The sequence below is a fragment of the Hevea brasiliensis genome, chromosome 5, assembly GCF_030052815.1.
Source record: "Hevea brasiliensis isolate MT/VB/25A 57/8 chromosome 5, ASM3005281v1, whole genome shotgun sequence".
In the NCBI taxonomy this organism is placed as follows: domain Eukaryota; kingdom Viridiplantae; phylum Streptophyta; class Magnoliopsida; order Malpighiales; family Euphorbiaceae; genus Hevea; species Hevea brasiliensis.
Window position 1 is genome coordinate 4,249,773 of NC_079497.1, and position 6,715 is coordinate 4,256,487.

Sequence of the window (6,715 nt, forward strand, 5' to 3'; positions counted from 1 at the left end):
CACCAGCCACTTTTCAAAGGTGCATGATGGCAATCTTCTCAGATTTCATTGAAGACATAATGGAGGTTTTTATGGACGATTTTTCTGTTTATGGATCTTCATTTGACATATGCTTGGCTAACCTTTCTAAAGTTTTGCACCGATGTGCAGATACTGACCTTGTGTTAAACTGGGAAAAGTGTCATTTCATGGTTCAGGAAGGGATAGTGCTTGGACATTTGGTATCTAACAGAGGAATAGAGGCTGATAAAGCCAAGGTTGAAGTGATGGAGAAGATGGCTCCTCCTACCAATGTCAAAGGAATTCGAAGTTTTCTAGGACATGCCGGGTTCTACAGACGCTTTATCAAGGATTTTTCTAAAATAGCCAAACCTTTATCTAATTTGTTGAGTCATGACACACCATTTGTATTTGACCAAGAGTGTTTGGATGCCTTTTGCAGGTTGAAGCAAGCTCTTATCACTGCACCAATCATGCAACCACCTGATTGGAGTCTACCTTTTGAAATTATGTGTGATGCTAGCAACTATGCAATTGGAGCTGTTCTTGGTCAAAGAAAGGACAAAAAGGCTTATGCTATTTATTATGCTAGTAGAACACTGGATGAGGCTCAAACAAATTATGCAACAACTGAAAAGGAATTTTTAGCAATTGTCTTTGCATTGGAAAAGTTCAGACCTTACATTATTGACTCAAAGGTGGTTATATTTTCAGATCATGCAGCCATCAGGTATTTACTCCGTAAAAAGGAGGCTAAACCTAGGCTCATTAGGTGGATTCTGATGCTGCAAGAGTTTGATTTGGAGATAAGAGATAAGAAGGGAGCTGAAAATGTAGTTGCAGATAATATGAGTAGGCTGAAATTGGATGGTGAAGAATTGGATGAAATCCCTATTGATGAGTTTTTCTTGGATGAACAACTTTTCTCTCTTGTTGTTAAGCTACCTTGGTATGCAGACTTTGTGAATTATCTATCTTGTGGAGTTTTACCTCTAGATATGACATGGCAACAAAAGAAAAAGTTTCTGCATGAGGTAAAGTTTTATAGATGGGATGATCCTTTACTCTTTAGGAGATGCTGTGATGGTTTAATAAGGAGATGTATTCCTGATGAGGAGACACAGAGTATTATGCATCATTGCCATGCTTCTGATTATGGAGGACATTTTGGAATCTCTAAAACAGCTAGTAAAATTTTGCAAGCTGGTTTCTTTTGGCCAAATCTTTTTAAGGATGTGAGGAAATTTGTGTTGGAATGTGATAAATGTCAAAGGAGTGGAAATCTGTCAAAAAGAGATCAAATGCCCTTGAATGATATTCTTGAAGTAGAATTATTTGATGTTTGGGGAATAGATTTTATGAGGCCATTTCCTCCTTCATTTGGTAATAGATACATCCTAGTTGGGGTTGACTATGTGTCAAAGTGGGTGAAAGCTATTACAACTCCAACTAATGATGCTAAGGTTGTAGTGAAATTCTTGAAAAAATTTGTCTTGAGTAGATTTGGAGCTCCAAGGGCTGTCATTAGTGATGGGGGTTCCCATTTTTGCAATAAGCAATTTGAAAGCTTAATGAGGAAGTATGGTGTAGTGCACAAGATAGCTACCCCATACCACCCTCAAACTTCAGGACAAGTTGAAATTTCTAACAGAGAGCTCAAACATATCTTGGAGAAAACAGTGAACAATTCTCGGAAAGATTGGTCTATCAAACTAGATGATGCTTTAGGGGCATATAGGACTGCCTACAAAACCCCTATAGGAACTACTCCCTTTAGGTTGGTGTATGGTAAGTCTTGTCATTTACCTGTGGAGCTAGAACATAGAGCATATTGGGCCATTCAGACCTTAAATTTTGATCTTAAGCAAGCTGGTGAGAAAAGGCTATTGCAACTTAATGAGCTTGAAGAATTGAGGATGGATGCTTATGAAAGTGCCCGTATATACAAAGAAAGAACCAAAGTTTGGCATGATAAGCATCTTAGAAAAAAGGAATTCAAAGAGGGTGATCTAGTTTTATTGTTCAACTAAAGATTGAAATTGTTACCTGGAAAACTTAAATCAAGGTGGACTGGTCCATATAGAGTTTCTAAGGTTTTCCCTCATGGAGCAATTGAAATTTGGAGTGAAAAATCTGGGAATTTTAAGGTCAATGGGCATAGATTGAAACATTACATAACTGGAGACCCAATAAAGGGAGCAAGCTGTTACAAGCTCTCCAATCCCTCACCTCTTTTCAGTGAAATTCATGAAAAGTCCAGCTAAGGACTATAAATTAGCCCTCTTGGGAGGCATCCCAAGTCCTTTTATTTTGCTTTTGCTGATTTACTTTTACTTTCATTACTTTTATTTTTATCTTAAATCTCCCCAAATTCAATTTTTGACATTGTTGAATTTTATCCCTTGTAGATGTATTTCAATGGAGGAAGGTTGGTGAACTGTTGGGGAATGACCCTTGACCTGAAATTATGTTCTTTAAATCTCCCAAAAACTGATTGATTTTTGCTGCATAACCTGTGCAGGTCTGCTACTTGGTTTATGCAGAGAGGAAAAAGAAATTCTGCAGCAAAGAGGGTTTGCAGCAGATGACTTATGTTTTTGGTGAGGTTGGGTGTGTAATTTTTAAATATTTGTGCTTATAATGTTAATATGGTGGTAAGTGAGTCATTTTTGTAGTTTTGAACTTATTTGGGTTGTAGGATTCAAGGTAGATATGCTGCATTTTCTTGGCTTAACTTGGGGAGTCATTTCTCATTTGTGGATAGATGCAACTTTATGCAGATTTTATGGAGTTTTATGTGCTAAAGGTTGATTTGCAGAATTTGAGTTGAAATTGCATGGTTCACAAAGGCCTTTTATGCAGGATCCATTTCTACAAGCTTATGTGATGAAATTTTGATGGACTTTGTATGTATTGATGTGTTTTTGATGAAAATTTCTCATGGTTTATGCTTCATAAGATTATATTTCTTCATTCTAGGGCATTTTTCACACTTGCAAATCATGTTCCATTGCAATCTCAATCTTGTTGAATCGTGCATAAGCAACTGCATAGCTTATGCAATCCTGCATAACCACAATTCTTGCCATTTTTCACCTTTATTGCAAGTGCATAAGGAGAGTGCATAGCCTATGCAATTCTGCATAACCTCATTTTGTCAAATTTCATATCTGTCAAAACTTGCATAAGGTAAGTGCATGACTTATGCACGTTTGCATAACTTCAAATTCTGCATTTTCTCTCTCTGCCGAAGTCTGCATAAGGAGGATGCATGACTTATGCACTTCTGCATAACCAGAAACTCCAAAAATCAAAACTTACCGAGGGGTGCATAAGCAGAGTGCAGAACTTATGCACTTCCGCATGACCAAAAACTCTGAATCTCCAAACCTGCCGAGACATGCATAAGCAGAGTGCATAGCTTATGCACTTCTGCATGACCTCACATTCCAAAAATCAAAACCCACCGAGGAGTGCATAAGCAGAGTGCATAGCTTATGCACACCTGCATGACCACCAACCCAAAATTCCAAAAGTTACCGAGAGGTGCATAAGGAGGATGCATGACTTATGCACCTCTGCATAACCAGAAACTCCAAAAATTCCAAACTTGCCGAGAGGTGCATAAGGAGAGTGCATGACTTATGCACAACTGCATGACCACCAACCCCAAACACCAAAATCTGCCGAGACCTGCATGAGCAGAGTGCATGACCTATGCACTTCTGCATAACCACCTTCCACAAAAATCAGAACCCACTGAAACATGCATAAGCAGAGTGCATAGCTTATGCACAACTGCATGACCACCAACCCAAGATTTCAAAACTTGCCAAACAGTGCATAAGGACAGTGCATGACTTATGCACTTGTGCATGAGCTATTTCTCTGAAGTTCAAATCATACTGAAACATGTATAAAAGAGTGCACCGGTTATGCACAACTCACTTTTTACTTATGCAGTTTCTACACAAACCCGATTCAAATCAAATTTCTTTTCGGCAATTTTCTTTTCCCACCTCCACCTCCCGATATCCCTGCTCACCCCTTTTCCCCCACGACCTCAATTCTGGCATACCCTTTTTCTCCACTCGCATTTTCGTCGGGTAAACCCTAACTTCTCCCTGCATTTTCATTTCCGCCCTCATCTCCTCCATCCTCACTATCGGGAACCCATGGAGTCACCTCCCCATTCCCCTCAAACTTCCCCTCTCCAGGTGTCGCCATTGTCAACACTACCTCCCAATCCCGATTCCCCTCCACAAGCGACACCCCCACCACCCCCCACAACCACCTACAAGAGGAAAATTCGGTCGAAATCTACACGACCCATTACTTCTGTACCTCCTCTATCCAAACGCAAAAAACCACCCACCCCATTTTCAGAACCACCACCCAAAAACCCCAAAACTTCAGCCTCCACACTAGCCAAATCACCCTCCTCCAGCAAAAAGAAAATGTCAGCAGTCTCACTAGTATCAAAACTACCTTGGCCTCTTCCTGATGCAGTTCAAAAGGCCGCCTTTAAGAGACTTAAGGAAAGGAAGGTGCAACCCACTAGGTATATTTCTGTGGACTCTCTACAGTCACTTGGTTTATTTGATAATGTGGTTGCCTATCTAGATGGAATGGGTTGGATGGAATTTGTGCACAAGCAAGAAATTGTTTACCCAGCTTTAGTTTTGGAATTTATTTCCTCATTCTCTGCCACCCTGAAATTGCATGATGTAGATTTTAAGCCAACTATGAAATTTAGATATTTGGGGCAAAATAGAGAGTTATCATTGGATCAATTTCATAGCATTCTTGGTTTTGCAATGGATGGGCTATTTAGAGTGCCATATACTGGGGTAGAGGTAGCAAACAAGGGTATTTGGAATGCTACTCAATTTTGGAGAATTATCACAAACCAACCTCAGACTTTTTCTGCTGGAAGATCAAAAACCTCTCAAATACTTGACCCTGCACTTAGGTTTATTCATAGACTGATTGCTAGCACTATTTTGGGCAGAGGAACTAGTTCTGGTGCTGTGGGGAAATCTGAATTATTCATGTTATGGTGTGCTTTTCACAAGGTCAAGGTTTCTCCTGGTTATTTCTTTTGTGAGCATGTGTTGCATATTGCCACTAAATCCATAGGTGACATTGTTTTGGGTGGGCTCATAACTGTCATAGCCAAGCATTTTGGTTTTAATCCTGAAGAGCACCCAATACCAGCACTTGTGGACACCTTATATTTTGATACTGCACACCTATCCAAAACAGGGTTCAGTTTGCCACATTCTGACATTGCACAACCTGCAGCAGAAACAGAGCCCATTGCACAACCTGCAGCAGAAACTGAGCCCATTGCACAACCAGAAGCCCAACCTTTCCCATCGGTCCCACAGCACTCTACTGAACCCACCCCACCCCTTCAATCTGCACAAGAGACCCCAGCAGCTTCTACTCAGCCCACACCTCCTACAACTGAACCCTCCTCATCCACAGCCCCTCCTGCATTCAACACTAAAGCCTTATTCACCTATCTTGAAAGGCTTAGTGATGATATATACTTTGTGGATAGGAAGCTTGACACTGGTCTTGATACTCTCAAGGATCGTCATGATCACCTATTTGACCTTGTCATGGAAACCAGGGACAAGCAGAAAGAATTGAAGGGGATGATGAAGCAAATCATGATTTTTCTGGGAATGCCACCTCCACCTCCATCACCTCCTCCAGCACCATCATTTCGACAGCAACCAGCAGCTACCAGCCCCTTAGCAACATCCTTGGACAAGGGCAAAACAATAGAACTAGATTAGTTGGTGTTTTGCTTTTGTTCAACCTTGTAGGACTTTTCCCTTTGTAAATAAGTTCAAACATTTATAGTTTGTTTTGAATTCTGTTCGTTTGTTTTGAATTACTTTGTTTTGAATTCTGTTTTTATTACAGTTCTATTGGACGGCCATTACATTAGTTTTTCATTGATTTTTATTGCCTTTTGCCTTTTTGTGCATAATTGTCCATATATTGTATATTTTTGCATGCTTCTACTGGTGGTTGCACTTTTGTTCTTGCTCATCATCATGCAGCAGCTTTTGCACATACTGCACAGGCTGTGAATTCCTTCATGCAATTATCTTGCATAGCCTGTGCAGTCCTTATTGCCACTCATGCAGAACTGCACAGCTTATGCAACTTCCTTATGCACCTGTTCTGGACAGCACTTTATTATGCATAACCTGTGCAGCTTCTTATGCATTCCTATTATCTCTTGAATTCTCATATGCTCTATCCCAGGTAATTCTTTCTTTTTGCTCTTACATTTCAAAATTCCTGGTAATTACTTTTTGCTTTGAGTTTTGATAATGCACTACTTGAGACATTGAGGACAATGTCCAATTTTGAGTTTGGGGGTGCACATTTTGATTCTTGCTTCATTTTTCACATTTTGAGTATAGAGCATCTCATACCATTCCATTTACATATACTGTAAATATTTTACATATACATCCATACATACATATACATTACACATTTACACACACATTTTACATCACTTAGAAATTGTACACATTGCATACAAATAGATTTCCTCCATTTAGTTAATGCATTGTTCATTTTTAGGAATCATGCATCATGCATTAAAATCTTTTGCCAAATCCCTTGAGTTTTGAAAAGTTGCCTATGAGAGTGATTTGACCTACCTTTAGTTGGTTTTGTGGATTGA